At 47.8% G+C, this 7,794-nt stretch overlaps 1 long non-coding RNA gene across 1 annotated transcript in view; it reads left to right on the top strand.

Moving 5' to 3' along the window:
- Window positions 1-2,813, top strand: part of LOC103669918 — a 6,091-nt gene extending 3,278 nt beyond the window's left edge. The window contains exon 3 of the long non-coding RNA XR_005835894.1: window positions 2,373-2,813. This is a non-coding gene — a long non-coding RNA (uncharacterized LOC103669918). The remainder of the gene's footprint in view (window positions 1-2,372) is intronic.
- Window positions 2,814-7,794: the final 4,981 nt, after the last annotated feature.

Below are 7,794 nucleotides of genomic sequence, written 5' to 3'. Positions count from 1 at the left end.
CCCCCCCCCCCCCCCCCGTTTCAACCCACCTACCAGCCGTCAGCATAGCCCTTGGAGCCTGACTGCCTGCACTTCCCTATAAGAGCCCTATAACCCCATTGCCCGGGGCCCAGAATTTGGAGCACGAGCTCATGTGGGTCCGCCGGCGCAAAATAAATCCGAGTTCTCCTACTTCTCCGAGTGTCACTTGGTCTCTTGCCGGCCTGATTCTTATTTTTCTGCAACAAAATGTTGGGGTCCAGGAGCAAACAGAATTCTTGAGATGTCTTTGGTGCAAAAGAGATGGTTTTAGGGGCGCCTGGGTGGCACAGTCATTAAGCGTCTGCCTTCGGATCAGGGCGTGATCCCGGTGTTCTGGGATGGAGCCCCACATCAGGCTCCTCTGCTGGAAGCCTGCTTCTTCGTCTCCCACCCCCCCACCCCCCACCCCCCGCTTGTGTTCCCTCTCTCACTGGCTGTCTCTATCTCTCTCTGTCAAATAAATAAATAAAATCTTTTAAAAAAAAGGTGGTTTTATTAAAGCACAGGAACAGAACTCTTGGGCAGAAAGAGCTGCATTGAGATTGTGAGGAGTGACTGATTCTGTGCTTTCAAGTCGGGATGGGGTTAGGGATAGTGGAAGTCTCTTAGGAATTTGGAGGCAAGGTTTGCAGGACCTTGAGGGGTCATTTACTACTGTCTAGTGAAACCTTAAGTCATGAGACCCTTCAGATGTGTATCAGTGGGCCATATGTTCAGAGGATGATTGCTAACATGTATCTTGGGGATTGGCAGAGGTAAAGGAAGTTTCTAAGGGGATTTTTATATGTAGAAGAAGACTTGCAGGATCCTGGTGGTCGGGCTCATGTCAAGCCAAGGTTGCCTTTTGCCCTTAGCAAGGTATCAATATTGAGGCAGCTGAGTTCCTGGAGGAAGATCACCCCACTTGTTTTAACTACCTGTCAGTGGGCTGTGATGAGGGAACAGAAGTCTGGCTGCACACAAGGCACAAGTTGGGAGTTCTTTCTTGGTCGTCGGCCCCGGACTCCACCCCACTGAACCTCACCTGTATTCCACAACCTCATCATATGGTGCCCGAACGTTGGGCTTTGAGTCTTTTCATCTGGACTCTGAGCTTTGGTGCAAAATTGGTGAGAACTTCCTTTCCTCTCCTTTCAGGGACTCTTCAAGAAGTACGGTCTTATTGGAACCCTTTCATGTCGATAGGTCAGGCTGCAATCCTCCAGCCCGTGGCTACTCTATGGGGAGGAAAAGGCCTGCCTTTTGGCTGGAAGGGAGTCCCCTGGCTGGGATGGTAATAAGACCCAGAAACTTGATGCCCTCTCTTTACTGCTGTTCTTATACAAAGTCGTCTGTCATGGGCACGGGACAGCCACCTAACTGACTAGCACGGCTGCCAATCTTAAGACTCCGTGTGAGGTTTCCTCCTGATGGGTCTAATGGGATCGCCTCCACATCCCTGGTCTAGCCGCTTCTGGCCACGGGACCTCCACTCGGAGCCAGCAGAAACCAGCACCCAAATGGCATGTACATCCCATGGTGGGGGGGGGTGCGGGGTGTCAGTTCCTGCTTTGTCCTCAGCTTGCCTTCTGCTCCCTCATCATTTGGTGCAAAAAGGTGGTTTATTAAAGCAGGGGGACAGGACCCATGGGCAGACAGAGCTGCCCTGTGGTCATGAGGAGTGGCCCATTATATACCCTCAAGTTGGGAGGGGTTAGGAGAGCGTAAGACTCTAAGCAATTCTGGAAGCAAGGCTTCCAGGACCTTGAGAGGGCTAGCTGTTGTTGGGAAAAGGTCATTTATTACCATCTAATAAAACCTGAGTCATGAGACCCTTCAGATGTGTATCACTGGGCCATAAGCTTGGGGGATGATTGCCAACACGTACTTTGGGGGGGGGGTCCAGCTGTCCCTTCTGGTGTCCCTGAGTTAAGGGGGTCAACATAGCCATATGGAGATGGGAAGCTCCCCACTCCTAGTGATGATGGTGCTATTGTCCCCACCAGTCTAACAACACGATTTCTGAGAGAAATACGACACAATAGCAGCTTCTTGACCTTCCTTAAGGTTTGAAAATCATCCTGTGAGTCATCTTTTAGAAAAACGGTTTCAACATGTGTTTTTTTCTCTGGCAAAGAAATAGACCCCATGGTAATTATGGCTTCCTGAGCCCCTGCTCTTGGGAGACACCATCCTGGCTCTGTGTAGCATTCTCCCTCTTAAACTTCTAAATGAGGGTGTAGATAGAATGAGTCCCATTTTCTAGATAGTTAGACAAGGGCTCAGAGACGATATGAAGGACAGAGGATTTTAGTGTAGAAACCTAAGTGGGATTTCCAAACTGACTCCAGATCCCTTGTTCTTCCTTACAGGGTACCATTTCCCTCTTACCTCTGGTCTTCTCGATCTGGAAACCTAGGAAGTATCAGGATTTTCTTGTCATGTAGCCAACTGGAACGAATTCGGCTGCTCTTTTCACCTCTGCCCTTCATGATCATGAAGATAATTATCTCAGTGGAGACCTTTGACTAAGACACTTAAGATCCCGGGGCGCCTGGGTGGCACAGCGGTTAAGCGTCTGCCTTCGGCTCAGGGCGTGGTCCCGGCGTTATGGGATCGAGCCCCACATCAGGCTCTTCTACTATGAGCCTGCTTCTTCCTCTCCCACTCCCCCTGCTTGTGTTCCCTCTCTCACTGGCTGTTTCTATCTCTGTCAAATAAATAAATAAAATCTTAAAAAAAAAAAAGACACTTAAGATCCCTAGGAATAGAGATACTGTAATATTTTTCTGATATTAAAGTGACTGAAAGAACTATCCTTTTTTAATTGATGGAGGCTCTGGTCTGTTCAGAGTGTGATGTAGGGTCGGAAATAGTATTTAAAAACACTCAGCCTCTTCTACGGAGTGAGACGATGCTTCTAAAGATGGCTAAAATATTCCCTTACCTCCGATTATTTACTTCCCAACCATCGTAGTGTTTCTGTGTTAGGATTATAATTTCCATGAGGCAAAATTTGCAGAGAAAGAACTTAGTGCATCCAGGGGCACTTTCGTGTTGTGACAGTGAGCTATTCTGTTGTGTGCTGTAGTCCAAGGGAATGGTGCCAGACATCTCTAAGATGTCTAGCAGTTCTAAAATTCTGACTGTAAATGATCTCTATGCTTCAGAGATTTGGGCAGGACAAGGGGAGGAGTCCAGAGACCGTGAACGCCTCTGTTACCTGTGTTGACCATGGAGCAGGTAACCTTCTGTAGGGGTCCTTTGGATATCTCTGTACTATGTGAAAGGTGCTTTCGTCTCAAGTTCCTCCATTTGGTAGTGATGATAAGGAAAAGAGTAATTTTTATGTCATACCATCTGTGGGCCCTGATCTTGGCCTCCCATGGAAGCTCTCCTTTAACATTTTACCCAGCTCAAAATGACTGGGCAAAACCTCAAAGCATGGGCCCTATTTCTGCCCCCAGCACATATTGTCCATCTGCTTTGAAAAGAAAAAGAGAACCAAAACATGCCTTTGCCAACATCAAGGTAAGAACGCAAAAGAACCTCTGTGGCTCCCGTAAGATTAAAGTCATACTGACTTGTACATACTGAAAACATAAGAAAAAGTCTGTCACTTTCTGGAATCTTCTTCCTCCTCGTGATGTGTAACTCTGTACGTAAAACAAAGCAGAACAAATATGTAACCCTGCCCCAAATGTTCCTTCCCCGGAGCACTCCCTTCTTTGTGAAGATTGTGTCTCCCAGGCAGCTGTCCTGACTTGGGTTTGAATAAAACTCTCTTCCTTTCTCTCTAAAATGTTTATTTAGTTCATTTAGTGTCGACAATAACAATACGCTTTCTTTTTAAGTGAAAAATAAATGTTCCTGGTTCACAACAGCGACAGCACGGAAGGGCACTGTTCTCCATCCTCGACACTTCCCTGCAGAACTAAGCATGTGTATATAGATTGCAGCACAAATGGGCTCATCCTAGAAGGATGCTTTGAAGGTCTGAGAAGCACTATCCACTCCATGGGTGAGACAAGAAGGCAAAGCTATTCCCGCTTGGAGCATTCCTTTTGGGGCTTAAAATTGCCTTGGATATGCATAAAAGCATTGCATTTCCTAAAGCCCAAGGCTGGAACAGTCTGAGAGCAGCTGACCTTGTGTGGGGGCTCAGGTGAGTTTTCTTTTTCCCTTGAAAGTCTCTTCTGCCCGATGTCCGTCAACTGGCCTTATTCCCCAGACCCGTGAACTCCAGGGCGCCCGCTCACCTGAGCTTTTGTGGGATGGGTTGCAGAATTTCAGGGTTTCCCATGTTCCCCGGGAAGAGTGCGGGTAAGGACCTCACACAGTCCCCACCTTCAGTGGGGTGTCCCCCAGTTCTCTGACACAGTGCAGGTGATGCACCTTGAGCAGTACCCCGAGTTCAGCAGGGCGTTCCCTGTTCCCCCAGGCACAGGTGTGGCAGTAGCAAGCCCCAGAGCCGTCCCCCAACTTCAGCATTATGCCCCGTGTGTCCCCAGGTTAGTGGTAATTGACTGTTAGAATCGTGCTGGAAGGTCCTCCAGGTTCCTGTTCCCCCAGGCACAGGTGTGGTGGTAACAAGACCCAGAGCCGTCCCCCAACTTCAGCATTATGACCCGTGTGCCCCCAGGTTAGTGGTAATTGGCTGTTAGAATCGTGCTGGAAAATCCTCCAGGTGGGGGCCTGGAGGCGGGCGTAAACCAGACCCCACTCTAGTTGAATTTGGAATAGATGAATTGAGGGCTTCTTTAGAAGAGTAAGTCCGCTTTCAGAAAAGGCAAGGTCATTGTCTATTTAGAATGAAGATAATTACTGCTAAAAAACAAGTATGTGTTGCCCCTTCGCCCAGAACCCGAAGCAGGTGTGCAGACTATAGGTCAGAGGTGCCTTCTTCTCCCCAGCTGACAGCACTTCTCTGCTCTGGCTCCACGAGACCCGAGGTTTTGAACGTCAGCATCTGAGTCAGTGAGGCAGCTTGTCACAGGACGCCAGTGTTCAGAGAAAGCACAGGTACGTTTGGCGAAATGTCCTATGTCAGGACTGGAGGTAAAACCTCTCATTATCCCAAAACCTCCTGGGCTTTTCTCTTTTCTCTAGTTGAGCCTCAAAGTAAAAGTTAAGTAGCTGTCAGCATTCTGGGTTTGGTGCAAGAATTACTTAGTTTCCCTGCGGGTAGAACTTTGCAGGGGATCACAATGTCTCTGTCCATTTATTGCTTACAAATGTATTTTGACCATCTGTTTCCTAGGAACCCTCTTTTATTAGAAAGGGAAGGTGAGATTCACTCTGTGCCTGTTTGTAACATCTAATTTGTTCCTTCATCTAACAGTGTTTATTCAATTGGGCCTAAGATATGGTTGAGTGGCCAGCATCTAGAGTTAGGTGGCTTTTTTCATCTGATACAGACTTGGATGATGTCATTTGACAAAGGTGATGTTTCATCATTGATTAGTTTTTTCATCAGAAGAGCTAAAATTAGGGTGGAGGGAAAATTCAAAATTATTCAAAGCGGCCTTTTCCTGTTTAAAAGTTGAGCTTGACTTTCTAGTTTTACTAAATGTATTATCTCGATATTTTGAGGTGCCATATTCTCTCTGTAGTTTCTTTGGTGGTGGAGTCAGAAGGAGAGTCTGGGAATTCTTTTGGATAGTGGCATGCTGGTGGCTTCAAGGGGCTTGGCGTCAGGAGCCTTGGGGTGCATTCTGCAACTGCTTGCCTGACCCTGGCTGCATCTCCCAGAGGTTTTGTTTCCTCTTATGAAATTTCCGGCAGATAATGTTCTGCTTAAAGGGGAACCTGCCATCCTGTTGGTGGGAATGCAAAGTGGTGCAGCCAGTCTGGGAAACAGTGTGGGTGTTCCTCAAAAAGTTAAACATTGAACAACCACATGATCCAGCAATTGCTCTCCTAGGTATTTACCCAAAGGATACAGAAATGCAGATTCGAAGGGGTCCATGCACCATGATGTTTATGGCAGTAATGTCCACCGTAGCCAAACTATGGAGAGAACCCCAAAGTCCATGCACTGATGAATGGATAAAGCAGATGTGGGGTACATATATATAATGGAATATGCCCCAGCTTCCAAAAGAATGAAATCTTACCATTTGCAAGGATGTGCATGGATCTAGAGTGTATTAAGCTAGGCAAAATCAGTGAGGAAAGACACATATCCTATGCTCTCATGCTTTTGGAATTTCAGAAAGAAAACAGATGAATAGAGTGGAGGGGTGATGAGAGAGGCAAACAAGGAAATAGACTCAAACTTCGAGACAAACTGAGTGTTGCTGCAGGACAGGGGCATGGGGGGAAGAGTTAAATGGGTGAGGGGTATTAAGGAGGGCACTTGTGATGAGCACTGGGTATTGTATGCAGATGAGGAATCACTAAATCCTACCCCTGAAGTGAATATTCCTTGGCATGTGAACTAAATGGAATTTAAGAGAAGAAAGGAAAAAGTGTTCTGCTTCATGAAGAGTGAGGTAAAAATGTAGTGATTTTGGCTGTACTATTCTGTAGATGATAGTTGTAAAACACCCTGTTGTAGGATACGCTCGTTTCTTATCGCAGAAGGAGTCCTCGGAAAGCTGCGATGAAAGATCCAGATCTCAGAGCACGTTCATGTTCCACTGATATGTACCAGTTTGCACAGGTGGGAAGGAAGGTGCAGAGAAAGGCAACAGAAGGGGAAAGTAGGTGTGAACCTTTCATTAGTTAGCTTTGTAGCTTTCCCATGAAAGCCTTGCACCAGTGTGATTTTGGAAGAAGAGGGGGAATCCTGGAGCTTTGCAGGAGATGGGGGAGTTCCAGGTCTGGGTAAAGCTGACAGGGGTCCCAGAGGAGAGCTGAGTGCATTCTGCAGCAGGGTGTGGGCAGGGCGGGCTCCAGGGGTGGCTGTGGGTCTCCTATGTGAGAGTTGTGACAGGTGAGGGCGGTGAGCAAGTTCCCTGCTGAGGACAAGTGAGGCACAGACAAGTGAGAGCTGGCAGAGCACCTTCTTCTGGGCCACCAGCCTCACCCAACACACACAGCCTCATCTTCTGTCCCTGTCACTCCAATTCAGACTTCTCAGAAGGTGAGTGAGAACACATCAAGAGCATTCTAGACAGAAGGGAAAGCATGTGCAAAGGCCCTGGGGCAGGAGAATTCCAGGTATGTCCAGGAGCAGCAAGAAGTCCCTGTGCCCACAGGAGACAGCTTAGGACATGACCTCAGGGAGGTGACAGAGGGTGACAGAAAGACATTCCAGGGCTATAACCCCATGAGACCCTGTTTCACTGGGCCATCCTGGCTACAGTGTTGAGAACTGATGACAGAGGGTTGAGGATGGCAAGGCAAGTCAATGTTGAAGCTTTTCCAGGAACTCAGCTAAGAGATGGGCTCCAGTGTGGACCAGACAGGTGGCCTTGAAAGGAGTGGTTAGACCTATTCTGGGTACATTTTGAAGATGGAGCTCACAGGATTTGCCGATGGGTTAGATATTAGGAACAGGAGAAAGGAGGAATTGGGGTAACTCCCAGCTGTTATGCGTTGTCCTGAGCGAAGGGAAGGAGAAGGTTTCTGGGGGTAGGAGGTAGTCCGTGTTCCGCATGCTGAGGAAGGTGCCTTTCCCAGTGGATCTGCTGAGGTTTGTGTCCGGGAGAACCTTTCCCATGTCCTCCCTCAGCAACATTCAAGTGCAAGTATCCCCCACTTTTTAAACGTTCACGGTAAGACACTTGGCTTTCTTGAAAGATCTACATTATTACCCGGCTTCAGTAAGAGGAAGAGACCTGAAGAGGA

Source organism: Ursus maritimus, unplaced genomic scaffold, assembly GCF_017311325.1.
Source record: "Ursus maritimus isolate PB19 unplaced genomic scaffold, ASM1731132v1 scaffold_2, whole genome shotgun sequence".
In the NCBI taxonomy this organism is placed as follows: domain Eukaryota; kingdom Metazoa; phylum Chordata; class Mammalia; order Carnivora; family Ursidae; genus Ursus; species Ursus maritimus.
Note: the sequence above shows the minus strand (reverse complement) of the source record. Positions and strands in the feature narration are given on the sequence as shown.